A 21,613-nucleotide genomic window follows, 5' to 3' on the forward strand; every position below is an offset into this window, starting at 1 on the left:
TCTCGGCTTTGAGATGTTAAAATCATTTACAGAAGTGTCAGAGCTGGCGCCCAAATATATTCAACACAACTCTCCTTTTAAATGGAAATTTTCATAACAGTTGAGTTGGTGCCTAATTTGATTCTCTGTCACATGCCTGTGGTTTCGGGTAATCCATGCCAGGGTTTTACCTCTATTTTCTTAAGTAATCAAAAATTGTTTGAACGTGCAAGTTAGTCTAATTCTATATTCATTCACTGAACTATAATGTCATTCTGAGAAACTCTGATGTAAAAGCTGCCTGCCCAATGCCTCCCTACCTCTGGGATCTGGATCGAGATTCAACATTCAACCTCTGTCCACCCAGGCAAAATGAAGCATAGAACTGAATTAATTAGCCATATATTTCAGATAAAAGTAATCTACTATTGAGGAGAAAGTAGGAGTTTGAGGCCTGAATTTTTTTTCCCCCAATTGACTAAATTCAGCAGGTAACTAACTGCTCAACCCACCAGATAATTGGCAGCTACTTTTTGTGGATGTAGGTGTCTAGTCTTCATCTTTTAAGTATTAAAATTCGTTGAATAAAATCCTATTAGAGCTAGAGAGTTACTCTTTCCAAAAACTCTATTCTCGCTGAGTTTAACTTTCCCCTCCCTGACAAGTCAATCCTTTTTCCTTTCAGGATTACCTAATTCAACAAGAAGGGCTAAGTCGATATTTAAAGCCACTCTCCCTGAAATGCCTCTCATAATAAAATTTTTTAAAAATGAAAGAAAATGGGGGACTTCTTTTTCATTCTAAAGCCTACCTCTTCCTCTTTTCTGGGTAGATAATGACAACATCTATGAACTTCATCATTGATAAGGTTTTTGGAGGAAAACCATTACTTTTTCTAAATAAACCAGACAAATTAAATTCTTCCTGGGATTAAAATCATCATGTGGACATTTTAAAACATGGCCGCAGTTAGTCCATGAGGATATAAAGAACATATAAGGGTACTGATAATGAATAGATGTCCCATATTTTTGAGTATTTACCATTTAACTAGTGTTTAAGCCCAAAGAACGTTCTCAGGAATACCAGGCTAATTCGAGGGAGAACACTTAGAAAGTAGGTGAAATTAATCAGATCTTGTGGACCAGAGGAAGAAAACCTTGGGGATTATTATGTAAAAGGACAAAATTGTAGCTTGTCTGACAAAAGCAAAGAAGGGATTCTTTGCTACCAAGGGTGTCAGATATAACATTTAGGAAAGGAAGAGGGCAGTTTTTTTTTTTTTATTCTATATGCAGTCAGAGAAATCAGAGTTAGTCTGAAGCAGTAGGTTTTACCTCTAGGAAAAGAAAGGAATTGGACAAAATGTTCAGGAGGAGATGCTGTCCTGGCTTTTTCACTGACATGGTAGATTTAAGGCACACATTTCCAAGGTGTCCACTGAGCCACACAGCCTTGCCACTCCCAAGATGCTGACATAAAGAGAACAGCAGGTGCTAAAGTAAAATTTACACTGATTTGGTCATAAATGCCTAAATGATAATTCCTTAGGGTTCATATTTTCTTCCTCTCTTGGGTCAACTTGAAACTAAGTCACTCTGTTTTAATTTCTTTAGGTGTAAAACTATCCAGAAATGAATATCCTGGGACTCTTTTAAAGCCAGTAGCCAACTGAGCAGCAAATCTGCTCAAAGATACATTTCCTATGAGATGCATACTTAGCATGAAATACCGAGAAGGACCACGAAAATCACAGTGCCTTTTGAGAGGAAATGATCTACTAACATATTTGTATATCAGATATTAAAAAGAGAGAAATTTTGCTTTCTGTAATAGAAGCTGTGAAACAACTAACAAGAAAAGATTTCCCTTTGTTTTAGTATGCAAATACAAACCAAAATGACATGGTGTATTTGAACAGTGGTAAAGTTAATTTTTTTTTTGATAAAATAAAAAATTCTGCTGTATTCCATAGATGACCCAGAGCTTAGTGATGAGGTCTTTTTAAATCATTGTATTTTTAGGTTTGCATCTCCAGAAATGCTGAAGGATTCTTATTCCATGTGTGACTTATTCCATGTGTGACTACTTTGTTTAAAATGCTGGGAGGTGGAGATCCTGTTGTGGCTCAGCAGGTTAAGGACCTCATATTGTCTCTGTGAGGATATGGGTTCCATCCCTGTTCTCACTCAGTGGGTTAAGGATCCAGTGTTGCCACAAGCTGTGGCATGGGTTGCAGATGCAACTTGGATCCAGGGTTGCCATGGCTATAGCTTAGGCCTGCAGCTGCAGCTTTGATTCAATCCCTAGGCCAGGAACTTCCATGTGCCCCTGGTGTGGCAGTAAAAAAAAAGGAAAAAAATTAATTTTTAAAATGCTGGGAGGAAACCAGGATGAATCTTATATAAATCCTGTTCTCAGGAGACTTACATAATAGTAGAAAAGTAAAGGCAAATATAACTAGAAGGTAATTAGATACTACAAAAAAGTAAGTGGGATTGAGGATTGGAATATGTAACAGGCAGTGATTTTTTTCTCAACTGGGTAGGCAATATAATGAAGCAATTAAAATTCTAAGTAGTTTTTAAACAAACAAATGGTACAGGAATCACCTTCCAGGCTAGGGGAGCAAGCATGTCTGTTGACTTCTCTCCTGTTTACCATAATAAATAAGTACTTGGCACATAGTAGGTGTTTAATAAAAATTTACAGACCGGTTGTCTTAATAAAGTAAACAGTTTACTTAGCAAGAGTTTAAAGGAAGTGGAAAGGAGATGGAGAACATAAGATGGGAAATACAGTCCTCCTATGATATCCTGACATGGATGTTTGGATTTTATTCTCAAGGCAATAGTTGTTAAGATTTTTATTTTTTAATTATATTATTTAAATAAAAGGAGATGAATGACTTTGGCTTTAAAACTGTCTGCTTTATGGAGTTCCCATTGTGGCGCAGTGGAAAGGAATCCCACTAGGAACCATGAGGTTGAAGGTTTGGTCCCTGGCCTTGCTCAGTGGGTTAAGGATCTGGCATTGCCACGAGCTATGGTGTAGGTTGAAGACATGGCTCAGATCCTGTGTTGCTGTGGCTGTGGTTTAGACCAGCAGCTGTAGCTCGGATTAGACTCTTAGCCTGGGAACCTCCATATGCCATGCATGTGGCCCTAAAAAACAAAAAAATAAAAATAAAAAAAGTAAAAAAAAAAAAACTGTCTGTTTTACATGATAAGAGTATGTGTGTGTATAAAGGTGGAGAAACTGACAGTAAAGGAAAGAAGATTCCTCTCTGATGGATAAGTTATGAAATAATCAAAGAATCAGATCCAATCAATCACTTTTCATAGGAAAAGGAGTTTTGGACAACAGATTTTAAATATTCCTTTTCCATGAGTTAACATTTTCCTATTACAGAGCCTAACTTGTACTGTCTTTAAAAATCCACAGTATAGACTTTAAAATATAGACTCTATCATTATTAAATCTGTACTTATATGCCTGTGTCTACCTAGTAGACCACACATTTCTTTTTTTTTTTTCTTTTGCTTTTTCTGTGGTGGCTCCTGCGGCATATGGAGGTTCCCAGGCTAGGGGTCTAATCAGGGCTGTAGCTGCTGGCTTATGCCAGAGCTATAGTAACGCAGGATCCAAGCCACGTCTGCAACCTACACCATAGCTCATGGCAACGGTGGATCCTTAACCCACTGAGCAAGGCCAGGGATTGAACCTGCAACCTCATGGTTCCTAGTTGGATTCGTTAACCACTGTGCCAGGATGGGAACTCCCAGACTACACATTTCTTAAGTTCAGGGACTATGTCACATTGACTTGAGATCTTGTGTGTCTTTACATCCTGGATGTTCAAATCTGTGGGAACAATTAAATGAATAATAGATGTCTTGTATTCCCATTTTCTGATGTCCTATGCACATAGAAACAGAGAAATGATAAGTTAGTTAAAGAAATGGTCATGCCACCAAGAAGTCAGTACTATGTGTTAATCTCAGAGAACTTTGTTGATTACATCTTACCATGACTAGCAATTCTATTGGCTTCTTGCTGACAAAATCAGGTTCCTGAACTTCTACAAGTCAGAGGACCAGGTCCTGGGTTATAATGATTTTTCAAGGTGAATGTCATCTTGTATGAGAAAGAGTAGGCTTTCTTCAATAACATCCTGAGCTCATCACACCTGGCCTTCCAAAAGGCTCAAATTAGAAACAATGAATGTTTTATGTTAAAGGAGAACAGAATAAGAGACAAAGGTGCCTGAGTTCCAGAAAGAACAACTTAGGCTAACTGGCAAGAACTTTCCAATAATTGCCATGCACTTTTACCATATTCTGAGTTTTACTTTTTGAGATGTCAAGAAACTATCCTTTGGCTTACAAAGATTTGAATAACCTAAGTGAACTAGGGGCGGCATGGTCTATACTTGCTCTTTAATTCCATGACATGGTAATTTTTTTACACTACATTTGCTTTTCATGCTTTACTGAAAAATGGAGGCAAGCCTTACAAATGCACACATAGTGAAAGAGATGACAACTTCAGAATGGACCCTACTTGCCATGTCAGTACAAGCTCATATACTGAGAAAAGAGAGCATTTTATTAAATATCACCTGAAGACAGCAGAATAGAAAACAGTACAGAAGAAAAATGGTCACTGAAAAATTTAGTGCTGAGGAACACACACTATATTTTTCACCATTTGCCATATTTACTGAAAAATCAATGGCAGATCTCCCATCCCGAGACTGTGATGTGACAAACCCTTATTATAGGTTAATATCCTATTACACCAGTTCATTTGTGTAAAACTTTCTGCTGGATTGGCAAATATTAGTAGCATTGTCAGACAGGGAAAAAAAAGGCTGGATTTTTCCAAGGATGAGAAGGAAAGGGAAATCTCTGAGAATGGTGATATTTAATTATTGGTTTTATTTTGTATAAATATAACACTCAACACAAGATTTAAGATTATTTAAAAAGATACACCGGATCCAACAAGAGAGAATCAATATTTAAAACAGATGAAGGAACAGAATAAAGGAGAAGAATATCAGAAAGTAATAGGGAATTGAGAGGAGTGTGTGCATCAAATGTTGCAAGGTTTTATTCTTGACTGAATTGGGCTATGGATGTGGCTCTGTAGTTTGGAGCAACCAACTTAAAGGAGACATGATCAGCTTTATGATTTACAGTGTGTAATGAGATTTAAAAAAAAAAAACCAAAAAACAGGTCATTTCTCATGAATATTCTAATTTTTCCCCCATTCTATGCCCAGAGATAAATTTCTCTTGTGGATTCCCAGAGAAAGCATTGGAACATAGGAGACGGTATTCTTATAGTACTTTCACAATGAGCTTCCTTAGGGCTTCTACTGCATAGTCTGATAGAATTATACCCCAAAGCAACAGAGTAATAAATCTTTGGGGAACTAACAGAATGCGCCTGAGGGATGATGCTTCCTGCTGGAATGGCATAATGAAAGACAGATTTTAAAATATACTAAGGATTGAACAGGCTCTGCATCCTCTCCATTTCTATCCTTCTCTCGTTCTCTTTTTGTCTCTGTCTCTCATTTTTATTTTTTCTTTCTATTAAGCATAAGATTTTTTAACTACCTGGTCTAGGTAACTGGTTAGCTTGGCTGTGCCACATGCTTCAACTGTTAGTCCTGCTAGCTTTACCTACTTTTATGAAAATTGAAAAGCAAAAATATGTAATAACTGAATAGGCCACTCTGCTTCCCCACAGAGGTGAATCCAGGATGTGCCAACATTTTTCTCAAGAGGAATAGTCTCTTTAAGGACATAGAGAAACATCTTGGCCATGATGTTCAGAGGGAACCCAATTAATTAAGCAGCATCATGTCAGGGAGTAGATGAAAATGGGTTCATGTTCTCATAAATTTTTTGGTGTGAGTTGACAAAGACAAATCAAATAACTTCAGTCTCTAAAATCCAGGTCTGAAAAGTGTTAACACAAACTTATCCAGGAGATGTAGAGTTTAAGAAATTAGGAACCACTAAAAAGACCATAGGAAGAAAATATATTCAAGCCTCCATACCTTCTGCTTGTTCTTCCTTTGTGTACATGGAACACACACCTTGAGTCCTTAGACTTGACAGCCTTATCATACTTGACCCACCACTGAACTGGAGCTCTATGATGGAATGACTCACGCCTTCACAGCAATTAATATCAATTTTCCTCATGTCTTATTGTAGGCAAGTCAGTGTTGGTTGAATGAATTAATACAGCTGTTTTTTAAGCCCCACATACCTAAGTAAAAATCGCTTTTCTAGTTGTAGGGGGTAACAAAAGTTTTACACATAAATTGGTTAACTAATGACATATATTTATATTATAATTTAAGATGTAGAATAAGGAAGGAAAACAAATTGGGGGAATTTGACCTGAGTGAAAGTTGACAGAAGAAAACCCTATCAATACATTTTCTATTTTTGCTTATCATTTTTCATATACTTGAAACAAAGCAAAATAACACCAACTCAAATCTCTTAGGCTCCTATACAATATTAGTTCAATATATGCCATCCAGCATTTAATTCTTGTCCAGTGAAAGTAACAACTTTGAATTTTTATGCTGAGCCAGTGTTAACATGGACATGGTTCCCAAGCTGAGAAATGGAGGCTGCAGAGAGTAGAGTGAAGTTTGAGGCTCAGTGGGTGATGTCTGGGTTTGGGGCAGAGCTGCATTGGGAATTAGGCACATTTGCCCTGATTCTCAGCCGGTAAATGGGTATCCTCCCGACAGTTTCAAAGTGGTTCTGGCCGTGTTTAACTTCTCTCCCTGTGGGGGGCTAATCTCATAAAGATTTCAGCCACACAAGCAACAGTGTCTGGGGTGTAATGATGGCTTTGAAGTTTGTTTGCTCGCCAGTGCATTTAAAGCATTTAAATGTACCAGGAATAGGATTAGATGCCCCAGTGAATTCATTTCATTTACCCCCAGCAGTGGTTTCCCGATGCTGGAAGAGGTTTACATGGTATCAATTTAGAGGCATGCTGCTTTTGAAGATTTTCCTCTTTACCCTCTCAATTTTCTACCCCTCTCCAGGTCTTGCCCAGAAAAATATTAGGGGTCAGGGCTCTGTAGAAAAGGGTGTTATTGTTAGGCCTTCAGGGCAGGCAAAAGATAATTTTCTGTCATCTTCCAATGTTGTTAGCTCAATAAGGAGAAAGAAGAAAATGAGAAAATTAAGGCTTCATTATACTTGTGCAAGGATTAAACATGGATGTTGGACCACTGCACAGTCCCAACCTCTGGATCAGGCATGCCTTTTAGAACCCAGGTTGCTGCATTAGCTATTTAGCTAGTTCATTTCAGATCATCTTTTGAAGGTTTCCCCTTTAGGAAATACAGGGAATGTGTATCTCTTACAAACATAACCCAAACATTATATTTGAAAATAATTGACTTGTAATGGGTTCTCAATGCCTGGTAGTTTTTTAATGCCAAATCATGGTACATGGACTTACTATATGAGAACACAGATTTACCCTGTTTACATATTTGAAAGGAAAAAAGTCTCTTGCACTATTGTGTCCAATGAAAATGACTTCCAGGATGAGGAAGAATTAATATGGAGGGCATTTAATATTCTACGTGTGGAAAGTTTTCATGAACATGTACAAAATCTTCATGGTATAAGAACATATTATTATTTTTGAACATCCACACTCTCCTAGGTAACTGAAATGATTTATTTTAAAGACTATTTTGATTTTACAAAAATTCTTGGGATATTGTCAGATAGATACTTGTCAGATTTAACTGTGTTTCTGTTCTCCGTAGAGGATTTGTACTTAGACATTTTGGTTATCGTTGTTTTCCTTAAAAATAAATTAGAAGTAATACATGCTTATGTTAGAAAACTGAGAAAAAACAGGAAGGTATAAAAAATTACAGATAAATTTCCACACTGTTGCTGTTACCACTGTTAAAATATTGAGATATTTCCTTTGCTTTTTTCTGTGAATATTTTCCTTAATTATGGTCTTTCTATAAATAAGTGCTTTCTTATCAAGGGTTATATCATGAGCATTTTCTCATGTCATTAAAATTGTCATTCAATGTCACTTTAATGGATGAAGAATATTTCATTAAATGAATATACCATAATTTATTGCAGTATTTCTTTTTCTGTTAGACATTCAGTATTCCTTTTTCTCTTAGACTATATACCTCTTGGTATATAGTTTCTCTATAGGTAGAAATAATTCTAATTATTTTCTTTGGATGAATTTCTACAACTGGAATTAGTGGGTCAAAAATCCTGAATGTTTTAAGGATTCCGATAGATATTGTCAAATTATTTTTCAGAAATGCTATGGAAAATTATGAAAGGTTTAATGTTTGAAAACAAACTTATTAGCTTTAGAATTTTTCATGTTCTTTGCCCACAACCCTGTTATTTGCCTATTTTTCTTGGAGGATATTTGTATTATTTTTAGTGATTTTTTTAAAAGTTCATCAAATTGGGGATATTACCTTTTTCTGTATTTGCTGCAAATATCTTCCACCGAGGCTGATAATTATTATTTTTTGCCCCTCCTATCACAGTCTTATCTTGCTGCTATAGCTTCTAAATAAACTTCTTTAAACGACCCATTTTAGAACTATGTAGATTACTAAAATAAAAACAGTTTTGTACTCAGAAATGATGAGTAATTGCTTCAGTATTATGAAGAGGCAGTCACAAACTTGCTAAAGGTATAAAACATTTTCTAAGGGAACCAGATACATTTCAACTAATTTGGTCTTCACTGCATGAGCACGATCCTTCCTTTTCTCTACACGCCCCTCACCCTCCAATGCCACCTTCTGTTTTTCCCTGAAGAACAAACTTTTCTTTTTTTAAAGTAGAATGAGCAATCAATTGATCTTCTCTTCCCCCTGTCTGGTTGGATTACCTAGGGACCTTCAGCAGATCTCTTAGTATGGTTTGCTTACCACACAAAAAAAGGCTCTGCATGCAGAAAATGCTGATATCGCTCTGCTTGGTCCTATTTTAAGGGACTTTCAGCATCTTCCACTTAGTGTTATGATGTATAATTAGTTGGGCAATGTGGCTTCATACTCCCTATTTCTGATCACACTTTGGTTTAGTTCGCCAAACTAAATTGTGAATTGTCAATCTCTCACCGCAGTTATTTTATAGTTATTACATACTTAAGGAATAGTCCAGGCACTGACTAGCGTTTAATTTTTCTTGACCCAGGAGAGGTAGGTGGCATATACTTTTGACCTTGAGTTAAGAATTTCTTTCCCTCAAGTCAACACCAGTCTTGACCAATTCATGATCCAGATGTATTTCATTCTTACTTGAGAGTTGTCCTTGGCCTTTTGCTAGACATTTACAGAGAATTAATAATAGTCTAGAAGTCATACTTAGATACCAGACACTCAGAAATATGTGTCGCCTCTCCAGTGGTTATTAATTTTTTAATTCTTTAAAAATGATAATGATATACTCATTTGCACAATGCCAGAAGTACTTTAGGGTAAAAAGCCTTGTTACGGCGTGACCTAGGAGAAAGATTATGGAGGTCTTCAATTGTACATGCTAAAGGAACAAACATCACTTAAGCTAGGCTCTGCTTCCTAAACAAGTATTTAATCTACTCATTAAAGATATATGAAACTAAAAATCAATGTGCTCTGGTGGTTAGGGCTTTTTAGTGGAACTAATGGATACACCTTGTCTAACATTAGAAACTTCATTTGTGGTTTACAGCTATATGCTAGGAGAAAACATGAATCCAGAAATCAAGTCTCTGGCTAGAGTAATAATTGGGCAGTGAGTTCTGGATAAGCAGGCCTCATAAATATATAACGTATGGAATAATGTATTGCCATTTCTCATTCACTCACATTAAATAGAGATAGTGAACTTTTACTATAAAACTCAAGATTAAAGTTGGCAAAATTCTGCTTGGACATATGCCCTATGGAGCCCCATTAGAAAGACTCATAACTGTGTAAATTTAAACTTCTGGCATGCTGACATCATGAACTATTTAAATTGAAAAATATTCCACAAGACTTGTTTGGAGATTTCACCAGGAAAATACAAGTAAAATACTGGTGTATTTCAGGTAAATAGTATCCTAGACATTTGGACAAACACTCAGCACCTGAAATGGATCTCATATAAACTGTTTTGTCAGTAAAACCATAGTATCTCTAGGCAAATCTTAGAGTATTTATTTATCTACTCATTTTGCTATGGATTTCAAAATTTGGTTTTTTTTTTTTTTTTTTTTGTCTACCTGTTCTAAACAATGCAAGAAAAAAATCATGAACCTGTTAGACAGATCATAAGCTCCATGAGGCCAGAAACCATGTCTATTCTTTTTTAAAACTCAAAGGGGTCTCACTGCATTGTAGGCACTCACATTTGAGTTAAACCAATACGTGTAGCATAATGAAGGAAATCTATAAAGCTTGGCTAGGTTGTGAACTAACGTTGCTGTCCACTTTGAGTCATGAGATGTCAGCACGATGTTCATGTTCAGAGTCCCAAACTTGAATCACTGACAAGTCTTTGCTTCATTAATTTTTGTGTTGATACATTTCTAGACAGTTCATCATACTTTTGTAGCACTCACATAGTAAGGAATTGAACAGCTACATGCAAAACTAAAGTTGTAACCTGATCAAAGGGATTTGCTGCTTCTTCTAAGGACACAGACAGGTGGCCAGTAAGAAATACAGAACAAACGTCTCTTGGCAAATGGAGACCAGTATTCCACACAGTATGTTAGTCCATAAGATGTCTCTTTTCTCTGAACACTAGGGAAACTTCTTCAATTACAGGCATAGAAAGCATTAACAGAAGTTTCAGAGGGCATCTTTGAAAAGAAAGAGTTGAAGCTTTAGCAGTCCTAATCTGTAGAAGTTATGGAGGTTATAACATAGAATTAGGAAAAAGGACTAGAGGCCACACAGTCAGAGACAAGTGACCCTCAGCCATACCAGTGAAGGTGGACACCAAAACCTAGAGCGAGGTCAGAGCTCAACCGGCAACCTCACGGGTCCTAGTCAGATTAGTTGCCACTGCGTCAGGACAGGAATTCCAAGTGGTTGTACTTTTTTTATGATTTTATGTGATTTTACGCAGGTATTTTTTAAACCATTATGCTTACTAACGACTATTCTGGTTTTATGTATTAAAACTTATTCGACTCCATGAATTTTATTCGGATAATTCACTCTGAGGTAATTCAAAGCCAAATATATAAACCAAACATAGAAAATAAACAGGAGTTCCCATCGTGGCGCAGTGGTTAACGAATCCGACTAGGAACCATGATGTTGCGGGCTCGATCCCTGGCCTTGCTCAGTGGGTTAACCATCCGGCGTTGCCGTGAGCTGTGGCGTAGGTCACAGACGCGGCTCGGATCCCACGTTGCTGTGGCTCTGGCGTAGGCCGGTGGCTACAGCTCCGATTAGACCCCTAGCCTGGGAACCTCCATATGCCGCGGGAGTGGCCCAAGAAATGGCAAAAAGACAAAAAAAAAAGAAAGAAAATAAACATTATGGTTGGGAGGGCATAATTTTCCGTACTAAGTGAAGATGCTGTTGAGTATTGTAAATGATAGCCAAATGGGATGGAAAGAGAAAATGATCCATAATTTTTAAGAGAGAAGTCATAAAGAATAGTAGAAATAGACATTTCTCACTGAGGTATTGAAATGAAAATAAAAGTAGCTTTCAAACTTAGTCTGTAAACAGTGAGTTTATTATAAAAATTCATTTAACTGTCTCCTTTCTAATTCCACTTCAGCGAGACCCCTTGCTCTTCCTTGAGCCTTTGCATTTGTAACTTCTTTAAACTGATATCTGCATTTTGATCTCAGCTTAATTGTCATTTTATGAGTGGGCCTCTCCTGACAGCCGTGAAGTAGTAAAAATCCTTCCTACTCTGAGTCTTCACCCTGCTTCCTGCTTTATTTCTCTACATAGCACTTACCTGTCAAACATATATACACACACATGTATATAAAGTTGACAGATATATATATTTATTTATGTATGTGTATAAAATTTGTAAATAATATATATATGTGTAGTGTTTGTCACCTCTTACTATATTAAGGTGGGTGAGAAAAAGGACCTTGATTTTTATTATCATCTTTTTGGTGTGTATGTAAACTTTGCATGGTGTATGGCATGTGCTCAAAACATTTTGTTGAATGAATGAAATTATGGACAGCTGGTAATGAAGAATTCTTTTTTTTTTTTTTTTAATTTTCCCACTAAAATCTTATTGTTTAGGAAATAAATGTACACTTTATAATGCATTCACAATAAGCAAACTCCCTTTCTACTCATATGCTTTGTTGATAGCTTAGCATGCAACCATCAACAATAATAACTTGCATCACGCAAAATAAAGGGCATGTGATAATAATATCTTGGAGGGTTTTTTTTTTTGCATTAGTAAAAGTAGGATTTTTTCTGGAGGAGAAAGGGGATCACAGCATTAATATTATTAAAGAGAAACAAAGAGTGGAAACATAAGAGAATTGAGTACTGTTAAAAAGTTGTGTTCCTTTCTTTGTTAGAACGTAATTATTAATTTTCATGAGAACTATATATATTATAAAATTTAGAAAATATTGGACAATAGTAAGAAGAAAATGTAAATTGCATTTTATTGCATCATCGGAGGTGACTGAGGTTAATTTGATATATAGCTTGTGTTTTGGGTGAGATTTAAAAAGAATCAATATTGTATTTTATGAGTATTTTGAAGCCTACTTCTTCTTTCCACTTAATAATGTATAAAATATATTATATTATTAAACATTATATAACATTTTAATAGCTTAATAGTATTTTACTGTATGGATGAAAATTGTTAATTTACTCAGTTCTCTATTGTTGGACATTCACATTGTTTATGATTTTTCAATATTACAATATTTAACAAATATCCATGTAGTGAATTTTTATACCTACAAATTATTGTCTTAGGATGAATTTTTGTAAGTGGAAATTCTAGGTCACAGGAAAGATATATTTTTATTCATTTTATATTTATATCCAAATAAGTTCCCAGAAGGATTATAGCAAATTATTCTTCCTACATCCATGTACAAGAGGATAAGAATATTAATTTATAAAATGAGAAGGTAAAATGATATTTTGACAGCTAATATGAAAATTTATTTTAAATTAGAACTGTTTTTGTTTGGAAACAACTTTAACACATGCTTTATTTTATGTAGGTATATAAATATGAATATATAACTTTATTTTTATATTTATATATATTTTAAAATACATGTGTTAGAATATAAGCTTTCTGAGGCCTTAGAAGTCAATTAGGCAAGGGGAAAGAATTTTTCATCCTGAATTGTGTGAGATGATGAAAGTCCTAGACTAGTTGAATGGCTAGTAAAACCCCATAGAAGTTGGGAATTTCAGTGATACATGAATATTACATAAGTGTTATTATTTAAAAAGCAAAATGTAATACTAAGATGTTTACATTGCTGTTATAGAAACCCACCTTATGTAAAGTTAACTTTATTCTCCTGAAAATTTTGTGTTCAGGGACTTTTTTTTTTTTTACTAAAAGTTGAGAGGGGGTTGAGTATTATTTGGGGGTTTCTATAGGGAAGCATTTGCATTAATAAACAAGGAGATAGGAGCCCAGGGGAACAGGGATCACAAAAGTCAAGTTCTCAGGAATGTGCTGGAATATTGGCAAAGAGCTTGTATTTCCCATTTCATTGCGAGAGTAGAGAGATAGCAATGATTAAGTCAAGTTCATTAATTTCCTAGAGGCATGCACGCTCCCATCTGACATTCTGGCTTATATGTTAGTAAACTCAAGATATTATTTTTAAAGATCTTTTAACATAAATGTTGAAGTTATCAAAGGAGACAGTATTCAAAGTCAGCTCTGTTATATGCCATTAGAATAAGAATCATGAGGAGAATAAGACCTCTTAATTCATATTTCCTATTGGTCATGATGGGATAGATAAAGTATATAGAGACTATAAGGCAGATCAGCATGAAAAAGCTTATGTATGGGTAGGCTTGCCAGACTTAGCAAATAAAAACACTGTATATTTATACCAACAAATTGTTCATGTATTCTCTGCAATTCTCATTTAACTGGTGTCCTGTATTTTATCTGGCCACTTTAAGCTTGGGTTTCTTACAAGGATAATGTGACCATCTAGGAGATGCAGGAAATGATAACAGTGTGAATTCCACTTAAAAAATACAGAAAATCCCGAATCAAAATAGTGGATCCAAGGACTTGCAGATGAGTTCTGTGAGATTAGGCCCAGAGCAGCAGTTGTCTTTACTGACTAGTTATCTCATGAGCCAGACAAACTTTATGTAGTTACTGAACTGGGATCGTAACACTTTTCATCTGGTCTGTGGCTGGTTCAGATGTCCAAGACTGAGATGAAAGGACAAAGCTATGTAAAATGCAGACGTATAAAACTTTGGTTGTGTTGATTTCTTAAAACGTAAAATGCTAAACACGCTTTGGCTCACTGCATCTGTCTTAAGCACAGGAGAGATGAAAATCCCAGAAGTTTCTCTGATATGATCAGTACCCAAGAAATTCACCTCCCTGGTTTTGTTCAATATTTAGATCTTTTACCCTCTCTAATATTGAAGAAAATTACTGATATTATTTAGCATTTTTTTATTTTATTTTATTTTATTTTATTTTATTTTATTTTATTTTATTTTATTTTATTTTATTTTTTTTTGTCTTTTTACTCTTTCTTTGGGCCGCTCTCACGGCATATGGCGGTTCCCAGGCTAGGGGTCGAATCGGAGCTGTAGCCACTAGCCTACACCAGAGCCACAGCAACGTGGGATCCGAGCCGCGTCTGCAACCTACACCACAGCTCACGGCAACGCCGGATCGTTAACCCACTGAGCAAGGGCAGGGACCGAACCTGCAACCTCATGGTTCCTAGTCGGATTCGTTAACCACTGCGCCACGACGGGAACTCCCTAGCATTTTTTTAAAGTGAGTTGTCTTGGTACACCAAGTGCAAAATACAACTTCGCAAAAATATATTATGCTCTATTTATATTATGTTAATATATGATATACTAGAAACTGAATGTCATATTGGTTTTGGAGTTTTAAAGACATGGGCTTGAGATCCTGGTTTGCCCTTTTACCTACTAAAAACCCAACAATTCCACACCTGGATGTACACCCAAGACAAACGCATGTCGGTGTTTCAAAAGACATATATAAGAATGCTGATAGCAGTTATGGGAATGTCCTTTGCAATATTGTAAAGTTTAGTAATAGGCAAAATCTAGAAACAAAATCTCAGTCAGAAATAATGAAAATATGTCAACGAAAATGAGCAGAGTTATATGCAAAAACAATGATAAATCTCACAAAGACAATATTAATATTAAATCAAAAAAATCTAGGCACAAAGATATACTGTATAATTCCATTTATATAATTTTTTAAAAAATGGCAAAAGTAAACTATAGGGTTTAGGGATGCATACTTAGGCATAAAGACACCAAAAAAAAGCACTTAACATAAAAACCAGCATAATACTAAAAAGGATAATGAAAAGGAAGGAGTAGTGATTAGGAAGGAAAATGAGTGGCATAGGCACCATATTAGTGGCACAGGCACCATATTAATATATGTAGTATACATGTGTTTGGTGTATGCAAAATCATTGAGCTTTACATCTTTGCATGGACTTTTTGTATGGATGTTTGTATTTCACAATAAAAAATATTAAAAAAATTAGAACACAACCAAGCTTCAATCCAGTGTGAATAAAATGATAGGCTCTTTCAATTTATTGGAGAATTAAATAATGGCATTGTCTCACATTCTGCTTATGGCAGTAAAGTTGGCTTGATGGATTTTCTAGATTTAAAGTAGTGTATTGTCATAAAACAGCATTTTTAGCAGGATATCTGCTATCTTTTGGATAAAAATAAGGAAATAGCAGTATTAATGAAAAATATTGTTAATTACATTAATATTTGGTTTGAAAGCATCTCCTCAGGATTCTTTCTCCTTGGGGTTATACTAGGATAATAAAACTAAATATCTTGCATAGAGCTATTATTTTCACAACTGAGTTTTATAAAGGTACCCAACCTAGATTGTTATTGAATATTGTTAGCAATATATAAGCCTATGTTCTGTCTAACAAAGTGGATTGCATAGTTTCTAACAGTAAGTTGCTAATTTCAGCAGATGCGCTTAGAAACTTGAAATTGTAAATCCTGTTCTCGCTTTCTGATAAGGATAACAGATAAAAAGCCTACCTGAATCAATGAATGGGGTTCAAACCCTAGATTTGTAAAAGCTTGTATGAGTATGTTTACATTTAAGTGCTCTCCCTTCTTCAGTCCTTTTCACCAGGGAATCCCACCCACAGATTGGCTCAGGCCTTTGGTACAAACTGCTGCAGAGACAGCAGTAGAGCCCAACCCCATCACTTGTTCTGAGTGGAGCATAGGAGGAGGTGAGATCAAAATCCAGGTTATTGCCAAGAAGAAGCAATAGATGCCAGAGAGTAAGAGAAACTAGCTCACTACAGTTTTCCTTTAACCTTTACTTTTGCCTTGATAGACATCCTTCAGAATGACAAAGGCCACAGGTCTCTTCTAGGTCAGAATACTGTGCTTTCAAATTACCTACGAATAAGTGTATGCATGATCTATCTATATCATATCATGAACACCCCCTTGTCTACCAGCTCCTGTGTAAACAGGCCTGAGATGAGGTGTTATCATTAACTGCCCTTGTACTGAAGTCCAAGCTTTCACAAAGGAGAGCGAGATAAAGCCGTGGCTGCCCTGATCCTAGTGGTCCTGACTTTTAGCCAGCTGGGCTGACTCCACATGCAGAAGGAAGGAATGTTTCGGTCCTGGATCCTTATTCTTATTTAGATCAGTGTGAATGGACAGTAGCCTACACATTTGGTCCCATATTGGCCAGATGAGACAGGACTGTTACCATAGATTTCTACAAACAAGTGTTTTCTTTGACTTTTCACCTGGCTGTTTTGTGTTTGCGGCATATGAATGACAATCCCAAGGTCAAGGAGGCACTCTAGTTCCAGTACATCAGATGATAAGGGCACAGACAATGCTCCTTTTATCGGCTCTCTCAGACGCATGAAGAAACCCATTATTGGGCCATTTGTATGTTTTCTCTAAAATGGCAACCCTTGGCAGTGATGTCTTGGTAATGATATGTTACACACCCTGCAGAGAGCTCATGCCGGAAGAGGCTGTTGGAAGCCCTGTCTCCCTCCTGTTATGGAGAAAGGTCAAACACATGTCACTTTGGCTGACATGGCACAAGTGCTAATCTCTGTACTTCACAGTCAGCCAGAAATGGAGAGGACAAATTAGCTTGTTGGGGGTTCCTGACTGCTGTAACTGTAAATCGGCTTGGTCCTACCCATGCACGGCAAAAACCCCAGTTTAGACTTTCTTGCCTCAAGTGCTGTAATGATAGTCCTAAGGCCTGTCATTACTTCTGAAATTATAGTCAAATGGCTATGATTTGGCAGCTACCACAGAATAAAAACTCTGTTGGGATAGTGTGGCTAGATCATTCATTCTGCACTGTTGGCATGTTGAGGAAGCTCACCTTAGAAAAAAGGACAGATAAGGGTGAAATAGTCTGAATGGAAATGTTTTCAGAGCTTCAAGTTATTGAAAAATGAGCAGTGATTGACTTTTAATGTGAAAATAAGTATGGGCGTATCTAAGGTTCACCTGCATATAATGACTTTTTCTTTGGTTTTAACTTGAGAATTCTTATAAGAATGATATATAGTCATGGAGACTGAAGATGCTATGCTATCCTATAAGAATTTTATTCTTTCATTAGCACCATAACTTTGTTTGTTTTTATAAGACCACATCAGCAGCATATGGAGGTTCCCAGGCTAGGGGTTGAATCAGAGCTGTGGCTTCCAGCCTATGCCACAGCAACACCAGATCCAAGCCACGTCTGTGACCTACACCACAGTTCATGGCAATGGTGAATCCTTAACCCACTGAGCAGGGCCAGGGATCGAACCCAGGTCCTCATGGATACTAGTCAGTTTTGATACCACTGAGCCACAATAGGAAATACAGCACCATAATTTTAGACAAATGAACGACAATCTACTCTGTTTAAAACAGGCCCATGAGTTGCATTTCCTTTTGCTTTTAATTTTTACTACACATAGTATTCAAATAAAATATTTATATGCTTTTATCAGGCTTTAGATGTTTCAAAAATATTTTTCTACTTTGTAACAGAAACAGCCACCATTTTCCCTTATGTTTTGGTCCTCAAATTTTATTGCATATATTAGCTCCCTAAAGAAATCAAAAATGTTTTTTGGGGGGAGTGTGTTTTAATTTTTTTAATTTTTAATTTTTAATTTATTATTATTTTTTGTTCCACCCATGGCAAGCAGAAGTTTCCCAGCCAGGGACTGAACCCATACGACAGCAGCAACCTGAGCCACACCAGTGACAGTGCCAGATCCTTAACCCACTGTGTCACAAGGGAACTCTTTGAGGAGTATGTTTTTTATATGGTTATCCATTCTTGCAATTTTAGAGCCATTTTATTCCTAATAAATTGGTGTTCTGTTTTATTCTTTCATATTTCAGGGGGAAACTGTACTTACAGCAATTTAATAGGATTTTCTTTCCTATTTTTCTTTAACGTATTCGTTTGTATCCAAAGCATACTATTAATCTCATATTCTATAAATTTTGGAAATATACGTCACCATGATTTTTCTTGCTTGCATATTCCAATGGAAGGAAAATTTTGTAGTCTCCCTTGTTATTATATCTGTGTCACGTAATGTTGAATCCTTATTTCAAAGCTTGGTTTAACATCCATAAATAAATTTAAACTTTAAGGTTTCCCTGGAAAGTGGAGTGTTAGGGATTAGAAGATAAGGAGACGAGGCTAAGATTGGGTCAGTGGTAGAGAATGGCAAGAGAATATTCACTTAAAATCCATCAACTCCTGGGTAAGGTATGTTGAAAAGAAGTAATTTAGTTCTTGGCCATTGTTTTTGGGTCTTAACTAATTTATGTATTTTTAAAGATGAATATAGCCTTGAAAGAATGCCAACTAAATCACAGGAAATATGCTCCAGGAAAGGACAAAAGAGAGAGGAGAGAAAAAGAGAGATATTCAACTCATTCTTTCTTTTTGCTTTTTGTTTTTTCTTTTTTTGCCATTTTGTTGCCTACTTGGTTTTGTGGTACTTGATGGTGGCCAGCTTTTTCCTATCTGTGAAATACTAGAATGAAACCTTCATAAAGCCCTAAGCCTTGTGTCCTGTTACATTCAATCTAGGCGGTACTTTGAGGACGATATGTGTATTTTGCTTTTTGTCCTCTGTCTCTAGGGGCAGTATAATAAAATGGCTGTAATAATACAGAAAGGAAATGGGGGAGAAATCATGTGACCACATAACTTATGGAGGAACATGTTTCCCTGGTGTTCCTATTCATTTATCTCTACTGTATAATGCATTTCTCTTGTTTTACTGGGTAATTAAACCTTCAACACTTCCCAAGTTTGTGAGGAATCTGAATCCCATTATGGGGAGAGGCCGGAGTCTGAGTCCCTTCTACTGTTATCAGGAGTTGGCCTCATTCAAAGGGAATGCTTTTGATAATGTTTGGAGGGGTCTCCAAGGAGAGTCCCTACTCTGGGCAAGGCAGTTAAGCACTGTCACATGTCTTGGCAAGGTTTCCTGAACTTTTAGGTTAATTCCTATAGCTCCTGCTTCCCACCCCCACCTATTTTTTTTTTTTTTTTTAAACTTACTGCCTTGTCTGCCCCTTAATAGAGCAGGATCATTTTTCAGAGGTAGAACTATTCTTTTCTTTCAAGTTACATTTTTATGAAAAGGAAAAAAGAAGAATCCACATCAAAGCCCTGACGGGAGAGACACAGGTTTTCTGCATGTGTCTCCTCTAATGTAACAGTAGTCTGATCCCAACTCGAGAAGATGAATTGCTTAAAAGTTACACTTTCCATGCTGACCCTTTGGATTTAAAGCCAATTCTTGTGTCATGTGTCTTTAATCTGAAACAAGCACAGCAAGGATCATAATTTACATTTACTTGTTTTCAGATATGGGGGAGAGGTAGCTATAAACTTATGTTTAGAATGTTTACTCTTTTTTTTTAATTTAGAATGTTTACTCTTTTTTTTTTTAAATACTTAGATTGTGCATCTCAGTTCAATTTTATTTTTTTAATCCTAAATCAGCAAAATAAAGCAGTTCTAAATATTTTTTCTGGAAAAGTTACCTGAATAATCAACTATGTCTCACCTAAGAACTTACTCCTTTTGGAATTTACTCTCTAGGATGCCTGGCTTTTTCATAATGTGCCAGTTTTGGACAGAAATTTGTAAAGTATAAATGCCCCATAAATAGAAGATGCATTTTGAAAGACTGAATACTATTTTTATTTCTTTGAAGAAAAAATTAGGGAACTGATACTTTAAGACCTCAGCAATTGAAAAAAAAAAAAAAAAAGCAAAGGAAGATTTTTAAATCTTGAAGTGAGGTTTTTTTTTTTTTAAGACTCTAACTATTAAACCACCTGAGTTTTCAAAAATATACCGGGCTTGGACAAAGCCAAATGTTTTGGCTAAGAAAAATAATGAGGCAATATCACAATATTATAGGGTTTTAATTAGTGTTTAATGATTTTGCAAGTAATAGAAAGACTGAGTAAAATTTATACTTCTTCATTGTTCTAGTGAAAATTCCTTGGGCAGCATTTTAATTTTTAATATATTTTTCTTCTGAAAAGAACAATTAATTAAGATAACATTGAATTTAAAAAGAAAACAGGTTTTATTAACAGCAGGCTTTTAAGAAAGCAGATTTTTTTTTTTTTTTTTTTTTTTTTTTAACAATAAGAACAGAAATCATTTGGCTCTTTGGGAGACCTGAATTTTGGTGGTGGCATTTCTATGAACTGTGATCATGAATCAGACACTGAACTTCTATAAATCCCAATGTTTTCAGTTATAATTTGCCATTTAAAAGCCTAAAGGCTCTAATGTTCTATAATTCTATAAAATATATTTTTTTCTGAATGTTTTCACTGAAAACCTCATTGACGTGGTCCATCTTGTAAGTGTAATTCCAATACCAGTTTCCCCTCTTAAATTTGGCCCATGGACTCCGTATTCTAACAGGAAGAATAATTTTACTCCCCCTTTAAAAAAAAAGAAAAATAAATTCTCTTCAAGAGCACTAAATGCTCAGAAACCAGATGTGGTTTGTGTAGGTATTCATTATGAATTTGCAGCAAATTATAATTACACAGCCAAACCCAAAGGCACACTTTAGAAGATAGTAATAGGGACAGAGATTTAAGTGATTTAGAAACGAAAAGACTTTTTAAGAAATATTTAAATGTCTTAATTATTTCAGCTTGGAGGAATGGTAGTACAAATTAGGAAGAGCTCCCCTTATCCTTTACCCTAACGAGGACTTCTGTTCTGCTTCTGGAGCAGTCTTTGGTCAGGGTACAAGCCTTTCTTTGTGCCCTAGGGTTATGACAATTCTC

The sequence above is a fragment of the Sus scrofa genome, chromosome 1, assembly GCF_054392235.1.
Source record: "Sus scrofa isolate SSC_HxYL_T2T_F1_AM1 chromosome 1, Sscrofa_HxYL_maternal_Yorkshire_Landrace_v2.0, whole genome shotgun sequence".
NCBI classification, from domain to species: domain Eukaryota; kingdom Metazoa; phylum Chordata; class Mammalia; order Artiodactyla; family Suidae; genus Sus; species Sus scrofa.